Source organism: Haemorhous mexicanus, chromosome 4, assembly GCF_027477595.1.
Source record: "Haemorhous mexicanus isolate bHaeMex1 chromosome 4, bHaeMex1.pri, whole genome shotgun sequence".
Lineage (NCBI taxonomy): Eukaryota > Metazoa > Chordata > Aves > Passeriformes > Fringillidae > Haemorhous > Haemorhous mexicanus.
The window spans coordinates 29,846,744-29,856,722 of NC_082344.1; the positions used below are offsets into that span (position 1 = coordinate 29,846,744).

The 9,979-nt window shown below is 43.4% G+C and overlaps 1 long non-coding RNA gene across 1 annotated transcript; it reads left to right on the forward strand.

Moving 5' to 3' along the window:
- The first annotated feature begins 2,528 nt into the window (after nucleotides 1–2,528).
- LOC132326911 (uncharacterized) lies at nucleotides 2,529–9,763 on the forward strand. The gene is made up of 3 exons (XR_009486363.1): nucleotides 2,529–2,697; nucleotides 8,091–8,475; nucleotides 9,304–9,763. It is a non-coding gene; the product is annotated as an uncharacterized LOC132326911 (long non-coding RNA).
- Nucleotides 9,764–9,979: the final 216 nt, after the last annotated feature.

The window sequence follows — 9,979 nt, forward strand, 5'->3', positions numbered from 1 at the left end:
CTGATTTCCCGCCAGGCACCAGGGCAGCTGCCCAGTGCCCGAGCAGGGGAGGGGGCCCTCTTAATGTCACTTTGTTCGGTTGATCTGGGGCTTGTCAAACATATGTGCCTTCAAAAGCCCTGGCTCTGACCTGGGAAACAGGTGGCACCTTATTAGCCTTTTCAAAGGGAGCTCTCCTGATCTGCTGTGTAATTTAGGCTCCTGTGTTAAATATAACCCAGTGTGCAGCGATGCCTGTAACCATCGTGCTTGGGCCAGTGCCTGCTTGTCAGTTCTGTGGGGCTCTGCACAAATGCAAGAGCTCCCACTGGGCATCCTCCCACCAGGCTGAGGGTCTCTGCCTGTGGTGGCTGTCATCTGTCATGCAAGGAGAGGATCCTTCGTGCCTTACTCCCATCAAAAGCACAAATACCCACTTACTCTATGGTAGAGGAGGAAATGGCAGCAGCAGCAACACTCTTCACACTGATTCTGAGATCCATCCCTACCACAGAGCCACAGAATCAATGACATTGGAAAAGGCCTCTGAAATGATTGAGTCCAGCCTATGACTGAGCACCACCACATCAACTAAGCCATGCCACCAAGTGCCACGTCCAATCTTTTCTTAAACACCTCCAGGGACAGTGACTCCACCGCCTCCACACACAGGCTATTCCAGTATCCAAATTCCCTGATAACAGACATTAGTGTAATGTTACTTGGTAAGTGTGAAATAGTTAACATTTTACTTCTCTGCCCCTTTTCTCCCATCAAGAGCCTAAATGCCAGCCATCACCTGGGTGATGTGGAAAATGCATGGCTTTTGATTGACCCGAGGGCTGAGCTTCCTTCAAAATTGCTGTGGGCAGGAGGATCCCAGAGAGAGACACGGGCTGCTGTCAGGCCAAGGAAGGAAGAGTCTGTGCCCAGCAGGATTGTTGGAAGTGGAAAGGCAAGAGGCAGCCAAACCAGGACATTTTATTTGTTGTTGCCTGCTTGCCCTGCCTGAGTTCAGACCACGTAGCTGTGGGACAGTGTGAGCACACCTAGCTGGGCTGGTGTGGTGGCTGCATTTTCCCTCAGCAATGAAGGGTTTTCCACTGTGTAACTTATTGTGCTGGGCTGTGCCAGGAACCAAAGTGCTTATCCCAGGAGGGCTAAACAGTTCACCATCTCTGTAAACAGTCCACCATCTCTTTTGTAAAGGTGAGTAGGTCTGGCCAACCAGTATCACCAGAAGGTGTTGTCAGTAGGCATTTTTCAGGAATACTGATTTATTTAATTGACATAGAAACTATAAGGACAGCTCTCTAAGTTTGTAAGGCTTTAAAAGCTTAAACCAAGTGAAATGGCTAGAACACCACAAACCTGCTCACTGAATTCTGTCAGCCCAGCTCCTCCCTCAGAACCCACCTCTGCTGGATGCAGCCTAGAAACACATGGTTTAGTCCATGATGCTGTCCTGGGGAAGGTGAGAAGAACTCTCCTTAAAGCTGAAGGAGCCTCACAACAACTACAGTACCCTGGAGCCTTTGCTTCTTCAAATTTCATAGCATCTGGCACAAGCAGCTCTGTCAGATGTGATGGCTATGGAGTAGTGCATGCAGAAAAGCTGGGAGCATTTGGAGCAAAGAAAAAGTAAGGCACCTGAGGATATGATGTCACATGGAAATATCAGGGGCATTCAACAGTAATTGCACCTGCATGTCAATTATCAGGCACGTTTTGGGGTTGTGTTGGCCTTTTTCTTTATGTGCATCAGGATCTGCCCCACTTCTCCATTGCTACCAAATTCTTAAGTTGTTTGACAGGATTTGGTGAAGTACACCATCCCATCAAGTTTTTGTGGATTTTTCTGTGTTTCAACCTAGAAGTATTTTTTTTTCAGCAAGATTTTGGAGCAAGATTTATTTTCAGTTTCTTTGAGGCAGTTTGGAGCCAGAAAGGAACAAAAAAGCCTCCAAACACCAAAGGAAATGGTGCCACTGAACAAAGGGTCCCTTGTTGGTAAACTTCCATTTTAAAGTGTTGGTGCATATTCTACTGGAACAGTTTTTCATTTTTCACTTATACAGTTCAATGTTTTAAATACTAACCTATTCTTGAGTCGAGTACTTTTTAAGGCCCTTTGGAGTGTCTTTTCAGTGCTGCGTCTGTTTCTGAGAAGGCTGAGCTGTCTTCACTCCTGTGTATCGATCCTCTTGGATAATGTATCCGAAGAGAAAAAGGAGAGAGTGTTTCAGTTTGCAGAGAAGCACAGCTGAAGAGAGGGAGCTGAATCTGTCCTGTAATCTGTCAGCTGCAGAGCCTTCATCACTGAATGATCCTCACCTCATGTTTCTTGCAGCACAACAGCAGGACTCTATTTCAGAAAAATAACAACCCAGGAACAAAATAAATTTAAAAAAACCCACTCCCTTGCTCCCCCCTCAATTTTCCTTTGAATCTAGACATGGTCTAACCAGGAGAATTTTTTTTTTTTCTCTGCACTTTTCCCTTAATATTTCTGTCTGCATTGCTGTGCCGCTCTCTGCCGCCAAAGCTAAGTGTTTGCTGAATTAAATAAACCATGCTGCATTGACAGAGCTCGTGAATGCTGCTATTGTCACCAGAATCCCTTTTGCTGGTCTGACCCCAAATCCTGATGCCAACTGTGGTGCAGTCAAAGTGAATAAGAATCGATCACGTTGACGGGACTAAGAGGCTCTCCTAAAGGTAATTTTATAGGCTGGTTTTGTCACCACGTGGCAAAACTTTGGATATGTTACATCTGGTCTTGTTTGGAATCACTCCTGTCTGTCAGAAAAGGTTTTTTTGAAAAAGTAAGTGCTCAACACATTCAAGAAAAGCTCTTGTCATATGGCTAAAAGCCCCCAGGTAATCATTTCAGTTACAGGGTCGTTAATAATATTGGATTTAATGGATCTCCAGTGTTTGCATAATGCAATAGGGGATCCACAAGGAAATGGATTCTTCCTATCTGTATTGTGGAGAAGAACTTGGGGCTGATGCAATATAAAGTCTCTAAGATGAAAAATTTGAGTAATTTCAGACAAGATAGTTTCTTAAGTCCTGATCAGGAGAGGTCTGAATTTTAAAAACAGAACTGTAATAACTAAAGTCTCCTAATTTTGCATGTCTGAAATGCCTGCATGCTGTTGTATATTCCAGAACCACATATTACTGAGAAGTTAATATAAAATATTGGGTCTGCTCTTTTTTGTGTAAGATCTAGAGGCAAACATGTCCAACTTAGAATCCAGTTGGTCTTTGTCAAACTACCCAGAAAAAGAACATCCCACCTCAAATCCTATGCCATTATTTCCTCTGGCTCCTGCTGTTACTTCTCCTTTTGGACATGCTGAGCAGCAGCTGCAGCAGAAGAGTTGCTTTGGGTAGTTCTGGTGAGGAGCTGATAGCTCAGACCAGTATCGGAGTTCCAGAAGTGGTATTGACCTGGGGATTTCAATTTATCTTCCAACACATTTGCATGAGGCAACACTATAACCCTTTTTCCTCTTCACTTTGTCTTCCTTTCTGACAGTAGAGCACAAACCCCTCGAAGTGGTTGTGCAGAGAGCTGTGGCATGAATGACTCAAGCTGTCTGCAGGCATCGTGTTCCACTGACACACATCCTCACCTGAGAACTCGGGTTTCTCCCAAAATGGGCACTCCCTGTGTGAGCTTTACAGAAATCAGGAGAATTTTCTTCTTCCATCTTAAGGCATGAGGAGAAATGTCCTAGTCTGTAATAGTTTTAGGTTTGTAAGCAGTAGCTCTGGGCCATCAGGGCTCGCTCTGTTCTGTCTCAGAGAGCTGTGGGAGTGCCAGCTTTCCTGAGCTTTGGAGGCAATGCAAGAGCGTGACAGGAGGAAATCCCTTCCTTCCTCAGCCAGGGGAGACAGAGACCTGCAGACTTACAAAATCTCTTGTTCAAACAGTGATGTCAACCTTGCCATGGCAGTGATCAGCAGAGCCCAGGTTACCTTTTGACTCCTGCTATGCAAGCAGAGGCTAGTACAAACCAAACAGATAATTCACATCCACCAGAAGTCAGTGTGCACCTCAGAAGTGACTCTTTAAAAGCTTTGGAATAATTCTTTCACCTGTAGTTAGAATTTTTTTTCTCCAGGCTCGACTTACAGTTTATAAATATGTGAGACAGGCGATTGGTAATTCAGTTTATAGTTTGTATGAACCCTGAAGCTTATGTCAATGCTGTTATCTATTATAGAAATGCAAACATGCTCTTTGATGTGTTCTTCTCAGTGACTTGGGAGGATAAAGATGGAATACTCTATGGGCATTTGTAGAAGAAATTCAGAAATTGCAAGTCTACTAGAACCTAACAACATTTTTTCACTTTTTTTTTTCTCCTTTGCAATATGTTTGATTACATATTAATAATTCATAGATAAATATTTCATCCATCTAGATTTCTGCAGTAGGAGAGCCCAAACTGTCTCCCTTGCTATGCCGAAGGTTCTTTTTCGAGTATGCCAAACGTGTTTTGTATTATAGCAGAAGGGAAATTTGGTGCCACAGATGTAGGTCCGACTCTGCTGGACAGATTTCCTTGCTATAGGAGCACCTCCTGCTGGCCCTGCACTGCGCTGCCCTTGCACTGCCCTGTTTCCCGGACTTGGGAATAAAAAAGGGAGCCACGTGGGGTTTCTGGAGATAGAGGAAAATGGACAGGTCATCGTGGGGCCAGTTCTGCTGCTGTGAAGGGTGAGAGGGAGGGCTCCAGTGACTGACACTTCCCAGTCTGCTACAGACACATATTTCTACAGTTCCTAGTGGGGTGTTGGTACTCCCCTAACTCGGTTCAGGGCTAACACACTGTCCGCTCCCACATGTCCGCAGTGACCCAGCTGAGGTCCACAGAACAGCTGGGAGTAAAACCTGGTAATAAGGAGGTGACAGAGAGCAAAAAGACATTGTGTTTGTCCCTGGTATCAGGAGACAACACAATGTCTTCACTTTGTCCATGAAAAATAGCTCACAGTGCTTTTCCACACAAAATTCCGTTTTTTTTTTTTTTTTTTTTTTTTTTTTTTTTTTTGAAAAAGAATGTATAATGATTTATGGTCATTTTAGTGAATTTTATTTGAAAATATAAAAGCAAGATATTAATACGTCCTTTTTGATTACTGCTACAATAAGCAGCTTCAGTGCTTTTTTCCCCAAGCAATTTCTTCCTTTCAGGTTTTTTTTGTTTGTTTGTTGATGTTTTTTTAATGTTTTTTGGTGGTTTGTTTTTTTTTTTTTCTAGGAGGCAGTTATAAAGTAGTTTAAGAAAAATAAATAAAGTCAGCCTATAAGTGATATGTGAAAGCTAAGTGAAATAAGCTATCCTGACCAGAGTGCTTTTCTTCCTTGGAAAACTAAACCAGCTGAAAATACTTGCTGTCATTCTGATGCACAAGAAAAATAAGTCCAAAATATCAAGATTTTCCCCAGAATGAGAACACTGCCAGCTCTGACATGTTTCCTTTGGTGATCAAAGCTCTTGGGATGGCTGGAGATGACATGAAGAAAACGTGGTTTGTTCTTTTAAATACAGTGGGTGGGGAGCATGAGAGAGCAGAGTGTTGTAGGGAGCAGGACTCAAACATAAAATGAGCAGCAGAGATCTGTTCATCAACGCCTTTTCCTAGTACTAAGCATCAGCACCGTGGCAACACTTACAGGCTCCTGTTATTGTTGTTCCTATAGTCTAGAAAGGGGCTGATGAAGTAGGCACCAGCGAAGAAGCACAAGGAGACACAGACCTTGTCTCTACAGCAGCTAAACTTCTGGTTTACAAAGGGACGACCCATGGTTTATTAAAAAAGCATTTTCTTCTTTACTGCCCTGTGTGAATATTTTGACACACGCTGGTGAAAGCCCAGCAGGCCGCTGCGGTGCCAAGCCCCGTTGTCAGGCAGTGCCCTCCGGCTGTCCCTGCAGCCCCTCCCTTGGTCGCTTGTCCCGTGGGGCTGGCTAGCTGCTCCTGGGGACGGTGCCACCAGGGTGAGCAGCGGGGATCGGGTGGCACCCACTGCAAACGCCCCAGAGTCAGCCCAGGCAAATGCTCAGCCAGGACAGTGCCCTCGGTCGGTCCTACACCCTGCAGGGCACACATTTTACAGGAAGGAAAATTGGGGAAAAAATTCAGAAATGCTGTAGAAAATGGTTTAAAACTTCTCTGGAGCTACTTTGGTAAATCTTGCTGCTTTTAAAGCTAGACTCCTTTTATCTCATAGGAACTGAAAGGCAGAAGAAAATTATGACTAATATATTTTTAAGAATTAGAAAAAATTACCTAACCCCACATATTTGGAATATCAGAATATTACCATTTAAGGCTGTGATTTTCAAAAGAGCTTATGGGATTGTGGCACCCAGACCTACTCCTGCCCCCATGGAAATGCATATTAATTTGCTATCAACTTCCATGCGAGGGATCAAAACTCTTCAGCTCTCTCTGAATTTCCCTGGGAGGCTGGTGACTGTTGCAAAAATCCCAGCTCAAACCTCCTCACTGTCACTCTCTTTTCAGCAGAAATTCAGTGACTATTGCAAAAATCCCAGGCTGAACAACCCGATAGCTCCTGGCTTTCAGGGCATGAAGCAAACTCTGTGCATCCTACCCAAAACCAGCAGCAATCTCTCTTCTCCAGTTCAGAGGGGTTTGACACTTTTTGCCTTTTACGTCCCTCATGCTGGACAAATAATGACCCGATCATTGAGCCTTATGGTGATCAGATTGTGATGGGTTTCTGTTATTTGGGGATTGAGAGGAATCCATGTCTGGGCAAGAGAAAGCAATCCTTGATCTGGCTGTAGTGATCCATTTCTGTTAAGTAGTTACTGTTTGAAAGGTGTCCAAAGCCAGGAGGTCTCATGAGCTGGGCTAGGGCTGGGGCTGTGGTATTTTTGGGGTCCCATGTGGTAGGAAGGAAATGATGAATCTGACTCCATGTTCTTAGAAGGCTAATTTATCATTTTATGATATTATATTAAAGAATACTATACTAAAACTATCCTAAAGAATAGAGAAAGGATACTTACAGAAGGCTTAACAAGATACTAATGAAAAACCCGTGACTCTCTCCAGAGTCCCGACACAGCTGGATGGTGATTGGCCATTAAGCCAAAACAATTCACATGTTGGATAAACACTCTCCAACCCCATTCCAAAGCATCAACACACAGAAGAAGGAAATGAGATAATATTGTTTTTCTCTGAGGCTTCTCAGCTTCCCGGGAGAAGAATCCTGGGCAAGGGGATTTTTCAGAAAAAATATGACAGTGACATTGGGGCAGTCATAAACACACATTCCCAGCCCATTTCAGCCGTACCAGTCCATTTGTACAATTTGACTGTGTGTGTGTGAGGGTGCTGGCATGGGGGTGCACACCCTGCTGCCTGTCACACAGGCAGTTTCTTCTGCTCACAGAAGAAACAAATCTGTTTTACACCAACAGCTCTGGGTCTCTGCTTGTTAGACAAAAATACCACCTACAAACACAGAAACCAGCCGTGCTTGCCTGTGCTCCCAGAGCAATGGTAATTACATCGATTTTTGGCCAGTCCTGTCATATTTACTCCACCAAATTGATTAACCTATGTAATGAGTACAGGACTGTGACCAATACTGACCCCACATCAAAGCCTGATATTGCTGCAGTGTGCTGACCTGAATTTTAATTGTTCAGTAGGTTTTGTAATTAAACCGTAAATGTGCTAAAGAAGAGATTAGGCATTTCAGCTAGCAGTGAATGTATTTTCTCCCAGGTGTGCCAACTGTTTACATTATAAAATGTCCAGTGCCTGCCTCAATACACAAAGATCTAACAACATGCCACTTCACAGATGACTAAAGCTTCTTTATTTTGTTTTTTGCTTGATATCCTAAAATAAGGAAAAAATGTAATTTGTGTCTTAAAATTTTCTATATGGAGTATCGTGTAGCACAAAAGCTCTTGCATAAAGGTATATAAATAAATCAACAATGAATAAATTAGGACTTCAAGTCTCTGTGAAGTTCCCACAGGCTTGCACACTTGGTCCTCAGAGTCCCAAGGAACTACTGCAGACAGATGTGTTTTTGTTCTTCAGGATCATCAGTGTGGCACATCTGTTGCTTCAGCCAGTGGCTATGCCAGACTTGAGAGAAAACACGTTGCTCATTAAATGAAGACAACTATCATAAATAAACGAGAACATTTGGAAAACTACCCATGCCTCACTTTTGTTTGAAAGAAGCTTCTCTTTTGGAAGTTCTCGCAACATAAAAGAGAGGAACTGCACTGCCTCATTCCACATGATTCTTTCCTCTTTCATTTTTCTGGAGAAAAACACGTGTTTCAACATCTGGACTTCCAGCAAATGTTGCCTCCTACCTCATGTGCCTGCTCCTTTGGCAAGGAGAAATCCAGTGTCTCTGTTGGTGCAGCTCCCTGCTTTATTTTCGACCACACAGAGGAGATGGAACTAGAAGGAGGTGGGTTAATCTGGAACTGGGTGGGTTGCGCTAGAAGGGAGCAACTGGGAAGAGGATCCATCTTTCATTCATAAAATTTTGTTTGAAACACATGGGGAGAATTAGGAGCTGCATTTTCATCTTCATGAGCTGGGATTTGGGAGCCTGCCTTGAGATTTATTCAAGACCATGAATCTGGTTTGAAACTGTTCTTTGTTGGTGCCCTTGTACTTCTTCCATCTTCCTGTGATTTAGTCCATCTTCCTGTGATGGGTGTCACCAGAACTCAGAAAAGTGATTGACTCTGTGGGTTTCATTGTGAGCAGAGAGCTTGGCTGAAGGAAGAGCAAGACCAGGTTTCTTTCCTAGAGGAAGATTGTTGCGCATAAAGAGTAGTGAGGGCTAGATGATAAAATGTGTCATGTTTGGGGAGCAGCCGTCTGAGATACAGGCTGTTTGTCTCATAGATTCGGTGGCCAGAGTTCATCTAGAATTGGCAAAAAAAAAAAAAGTAGTCATCTACTGATACTTGGAAAAAAAAATAAAATTGAATGCAGATATGTAATTTACTGGAATGGTGAGAGAGTCCTCATCTTATCATTTTTATTTAAAAATCACCCTGCAGACTAAAGAGTACCTACCTGGCACTGAATAGCATCTTGTAGGCACTGATCTTTACATAACACGGACAACTTATTCTCCAGGGACAATCTCTGCTTTGCTTTTCTTTCCTGTGTTCTGCCCAGAAATCCCAAAGGCATCTCTGGGAAGATTTTTCTTTCAATGGGGAAATGTTTTGCTCAGCCATGTAGACGAGTTCACCAACTGGGTGTGTTCTTCCCTTTGCAGTGTGCTCCAGGATGCCTTGGTCCAGATGAGAGCCTCAGAATCCAGCTGAGCATTGCTTGGGTGTGAACTTCCCTGCCTGCTTCCCTGCACAGGTTCCTCTCAGGCACAAGATCCTGCAAGCTATTTTGGTTGGTCCTGCCATGGAGGTGTTTTCTGCATGCTGGAATTTTTAAGAGTGTTGATTTATGTCATTTTGGCAACAACATGTTGAAATTTTTCTACCATTTTGCAACTGTTATTCATCCATTTAAGCGTGTGACCAGCCTTGATAAATCAGCGAGGACTCTTAAATGCTGACTGTGGGAATCTGTGAAGAATGATGCCTTCATTATCACACTTGGATATACACTGAACCTTGCTTCCCTGTCCAGAGGCACCCTCTCCTCCACAGAAAACACCCTACCTGCCATGCCTGACTTTCTTGAATGCATTTGCAAGGACTGTGCATTAAGTAAAACACCTGTGATCTAAATAAAGCAATGTGGCCCCTCTAAAAGCACCAATGTGTTGTATTCTTTAAGAGTGAATGCATGCACCTGTAAGAGCAGATTTTAGATTGCTAACAAGACCTCCACATTTTCCAGCTGTGACAAAAGACCTTGCAGGGCATAACGATGAGTCCAAACAAAAACATATAAATATGCCAGATAAATAAAAGTTTTTGCTTGCCAGAGAT